The sequence below is a fragment of the Marmota flaviventris genome, chromosome 11, assembly GCF_047511675.1.
Source record: "Marmota flaviventris isolate mMarFla1 chromosome 11, mMarFla1.hap1, whole genome shotgun sequence".
Taxonomy (NCBI): domain Eukaryota; kingdom Metazoa; phylum Chordata; class Mammalia; order Rodentia; family Sciuridae; genus Marmota; species Marmota flaviventris.
Genome location: NC_092508.1, coordinates 120,101,205 through 120,107,012, shown reverse-complemented (window position 1 = coordinate 120,107,012; position 5,808 = coordinate 120,101,205).

The window sequence follows — 5,808 nt, the reverse complement described above, 5'->3', positions numbered from 1 at the left end:
GGGCTGGGAAAACTGGAAATCCATATGCAAAAAATGAAACTGAATCCCTTTGCCTCGCCATGCACAAAAGTTAACTCAAAATGGATCAAGGAGCTTGATATCAAATCAGAGACACGGCGTCTGATACAAGAAAAAGTTGGCTACGATCTACATACTGTGGGGTCGAGCTCCAAATTCCTCTATAGGACACCCATAGCACAAGAGTTAATAACTAGAATCAACAAATGAGACTTACTCAAACTAAAAAGGTTTTTCTCAGCAAAAGAAACAATAAGAGAGGTAAATAGGGAGCCTACATCCTGGCAACAAATCTTCACTCCTCACACTTCAGATAGAGCCCTAATATCCAGAGTATACAAAGAACTCAAAAAATTAAACAATAAGAAAACAAATAACCCAGTCAACAAATGGGCCAAGGACCTGAACAGACATTTCTCAGAGGAGGACATACAATCAATCAATAAGTACATGAAAAAATGCTCACCATCTCTAGCAGTCAGAGAAATGCAAATCAAAACCACCCTAAGATACCATCTCACTCCAGTAAGATTGGCAGCCATTATGAAGTCAAACAACAAGTGCTGGCAAGGGTGTGGGGAAAAGTGTACACTTGTACATTGCTGGTGGGACTGCAAATTGGTGCAACTAATTTGGAAAGCAGTATGGAGATTTCTTGGAAAGCTGGGAATGGAACCACCATTTGACCCAGCTATTCCCCTTCTTGGTCTATTCCCTAAAGACCTAAAAAGAGCATGCTACAGGGACACTGCTACATCGATGTTCATAGCAGCACAATTCACAATAGCAAGACTGTAGAACCAACCTAGATGCCCTTCAATACACGAATGGATAAAAAAAAATGTGGCATTTATACACAATGGAGTATTACTCTGCATTAAAAAATGACAAAATCATAGAATTTGCAGGGAAATGGATGGCATTAGAGCAGATTATGCTAAGTGAAGCTAGCCAATCCCTAAAAAAACAAATGACAAATGTTTTCTTTGGTATAAGGAGAGTAACTAAGAACAGAGTTGGGAGGAAGAGCATTAGAAGAAGATTAACATTAAACGGGGATGACAGGTGGGAGGGAAAAGGATAGAGAAGGGAAATTGCATGGAAATGGAAGGAGACCCTCATGGTTATACAAAATTACATACAAGAGGAAGTGAGGGGAAATGGGAAAAAAAAAAAAAACAAGGGGTAGAAATGAATTGTAGTAGATGGGGTAGAAAGAGAAGATGGGAGGGGAGGGGAGGGGATGGGGGATAGTAGAGGATAGGAAAGGCAGCAGAACACAACAGACACTAGTATGGCAATATGTAAATCAATAGATGTGTAACCGATGTGATGCTGCAATCTGTATACGGGGTAAAAATGGGAGTTCATAACCCACTTGAATCAGTGTGAAATATGATATATCAAGAACTATGTAATGTTTTGAACAACCAACAATAAAAATTAAAGGAAAAAAAAAGAATGTTCCATTATATGGATAGACCGCATTTATGTATCCATTCATAGGTTGATGGACATTCAAGTTGTTGCCACATTTTTGCTACTATGGATAATGCTCCTGTGAAAGTTGGTGCAACAGTTTTAATTTAGTGGGCTTTCCTTTCTCTGGGATAAATCCCTATGGTATCTATTTTAACTCTATTTTTAATCCTTTGAGGAATTGCCAAACTCTTTTCCAAAGAGGTTGCAACATTGTACAATCCCATCTGCAGTGCATGGGGTCAACTTTCTTTACATCCTCACTTGTACTTATTATCTGGTTTTGGTGACAGCCACCTTAATAGATGTGAAGTAGTATCTCATTGCAGCTTTGATTTGCAATTCCCAGATGACTCATGATGCTGATCTTCTCTTTATATTTAATAATCATTTGTATAAATTCTTTTGAGAATTATCTGTCAGATTTTTTGCCCAATATTTAATTGGGTTGCCGTTTATTTTTGCATTGCAATAATTCTTTATATATTAATACATTAAAGATATAAATCCATCATATAAAATTTACAAATATCCCCCCATTCAATGGCTATAAGTTATTTTTCTCTTTCTTTCTTTCTTTTATTTTCAGTACTGGGTTTTGAACACAGAGCCTCACACTTTCTAGGCAAGCACTGTACCACTGAGCTACGTCCCAGCCCCGTACACTTTTGTGATGATGTCCTTCATGGTACTCAAGTTTTCCATTTGGATAAAGTCCAATTTACTTTTTTGTTGTTGTCACTTTTTTTTTTTTTATGTCAGATCTAAGAAATCATTGTCTATTCCAAACACAGGAAAATTCATGCCTATGTTTTTCTAAGAGTTTTATGTGTTTAGCTCTTATGTTTTAGGTGCAACCTATTTTGAGTTAAGTTTTATATATGGTGTGAGGTAGGGCTCCAACTTCATAAACTTAAGAATTATTTCTCTCTGTGTTTATGTACTTATGTGTGTGTGTGTGTGTGTGTATATATATATATATATATATATATATATATATATATATATATATATATATATACTTTGATCAATACTATAAAGACCTCTCTTAAAGAAAAACTTTGAAAATATTGCTTCCTCCCACACCCCACTGAGTTTTTGATTGTTAATATTGCTCTCTTTCATGGATATTTTCCTCTAAATGTCATTCTTTCTGCCCCCACCACACATTTACTATCTTGCTCTATTTCTAGGTTTTCCTCTTGAAAAGTTAATCCTCTTTCTTTTGATTTTTCCTCCTTACCTGATGGCTGTCTTGGGGGTTCTAAGTATCCCATCCATACTGTCTGGGGCTGTGGCATGACTACTGCCCTGTGGTGCCTCCTCTGCTGTCCATCTCTAAATATCTCATAATCTTCCTCATGATTTCACCTTAACCTATGGGTTACTTGGAATGTTTTTTTTTAGATAGACAAAATCATTTGACAATCTATATTACTATTGATTTATGACATTATTACATTACACTAAGAGGATGCCATGTATGGAATGATTCTGAGTTGGCTTGGCATATGTGTGCTTTAACACATGGTTGACCTTTGAAAATGTCCCATGAGCCCCAGACAATAGCCACTGTCTCTTTATTGAGTTGTTCATATATTAGTTCAAGCTTACTTATGATGTTACTCAAGATTTCTTCTAAATATTATTTTCTGGGACCACATATAATAATCTAAACATACAAATAAAAATGTTACTTCTAAAAAAAGAAAAAGAACTCTAGAGTTGTGTTTATATACTCCAAGTAAAGCATTTAGCCCCACTACATACACTTTTTCCCTGGGTTATTTTAAAAATGGAAAAAAAAATATAGTTCTTGAGAAACAAGAATTATCAATATTTGAAAATAAAATACCAAATTAAATTTAATTGCTCATAAGTTTACTTTATAAAAACATTACTTTAAAAAAAAAGTACTCTTCTCTTTGCTTTAAAACACCAAACTAAAACATATGGTACTTCATAATAAACTTAATGGAGATGGTATTTTATGCAATAATAATATTTAGGGTTGCTAAAAAGTTTCTTTCAGAGAAATGTGTTATAATAGAAAGAAAATATAGAACAGCTTCTTGATAGGCAGGTGCTTCCTTCACTGATGTATTTTTGTGATTGACTTTCGAGGGTAAAATTCATTATCAAGAAATTCTGTCCTGAAATTATTTTACAATAAATTGGTTGCATTAGATAAATGAAAACTAGGTGTTTTTTTCTCTAAGAAGTTCACCATGTTTGCTTTTCTCAGCTCATTTAGAAAGAATGAAAATATGGAAAGCCAATTTACATTGTAACTGCAGGCATCAAACCAATTTGACATTGTAGATGCAAAAAGTGAAATGTATAAAATCATTTTCCTTTTAAATCACAAGAATAATGATCCTAAACAAGATGAAGAAGATTGTAGAGTAGATTTTTGTTTAAACTTGGTTGAAGTATAATAAAACACAAACTTACCTGTGAGAGTTTATCAGATTCATTAGGCAGAAAGTAATATTTTGGGGTGGGGTGGATTATAGTGTCCTGGAAATTGGTACACAATAAACATAGCCAGTCTACAGATCATGAAGAACCAAATGAATGATGGTAATGCATTTTAAATTACCTTGAATTTGTAAAGAAGCAGTAAAGCACAATCTCATTCTAGTTTGGAAAGATTAGTTTTGCTGCAATATGGAGCAATTATTAAGTGAAATAAAATAAGAGGAGAGACTACTTTTAAAATGTTATTGCACTGATTCTGAAAAAACATTTATTAGGTCCTGGAGTAAAACACTAGCAACTAAAATAGAAGAGATAGATTTGGAAATTATTTGGTAGTAGAATTTCTTGAACTTGAGATAGATCATTGTCCAAGGTTAAGTGTCAAGGATGACACATAGGGGCTTTATAGAAAATTATTTTGATAACTATGTCATTGGGACAGAGAATCTAAAAGAAGAAAAAACCTACTAGAAGATGACAAGTTTTGTTTAGAATACTGAGATTGTGATGCATGATGGATATCGAAGTAGGCATGGCTGCTCAGCAATTTGACGTATAATATAAACATTATTAAAAGAAGTGACATAGGTTTTAGTAATGAAATAAATGTAAAGAGTAGGCATAATATTATCACTCATGATTTTTCCTTGGTGAGTATTAGCTTTCTATTTTATTATAGTTGGAGCTCAAATGAAGTATGTTAATTGCAATGGAGAATGTTAAAATGGAGCTCAAATGAAGAATGTTAGTTACAATTTTTAATGGGGCATCAATGGCGTCTAAAGGTAGTGAATCAAAAATAGATGAAATTATCTTTTAAATTATTACAATTTCAACAGAAGTTAGCTTCTGCTTTTAATCCTCTCACATCACTAGGATTTATATAATATTCTCAAAATGAATATTACAATTGTGAAGGGAAATACCAAAGGGAAAGTTACAGTAAATACATTTACAAAAAGTCACTCCCCTTGTCATCTCCAATAGTCACTCATACTTGGTATGTAAATACAATATAAACTTGAAATAACATATTCTCTAATATAGCCAATATTTTTCAACAGAAATCAAATGCTGGGAGCAAGGTGATAAACTGTTACATGTATTTATTTCTAGAAGCATCTTTGCTTAAACTGTTTTTAATATGATTCAGTAATATGTAGACTGAGTATGAAAGGTATTTGCAAACAGTATTTGATTCATTCTACTCCCTCAATTTGTCCTAAGGAGGATTTCAAAATAAGAAATGGAGATATGTATGAAAATGTTCAATGTGATTTAAAAGTTAGCCTGATATCCTCAAGATTTAAATAACGTTATATCAGAAAACTGCATTGAAAATTCACATGCAAGGGAATGGGAAATGAGATTAAAAAGAATGTCTACTAAACCTCGAATCTTAAGATTTTCTTTTTATTCAGAAATTATTTATTAATTGAATTGCATTTCCTTCTTGAAACCAATTGCACTACATGCTTTTTTTTAAGAGAGAGAGAGAGAGAGAGAGAGAGAGAGAGAGAGAGAGAGAGAATTATTTTTAATATTTATTTTTTAGTTATCGGCGGACACAACATCTTTGTTTGCATGTGGTGCTGAGGATCGAACCCAGGCCGCACGCATGCAAGGCGAGCGCACTACCACTTGAGCCACATCCCCAGCCCTGCACTACATGCTTTATTACTTAAATAATACATACATACCAAAATTATCACATTTTAACCATTTTATAAGTAATCAATTTATAGAAAGAAAATACAAAACTTACTGTAATTGTATAGCAATGTAGCCCCATCATATAAAGTAAATGTTCATAAATAAAAATTGGCACTT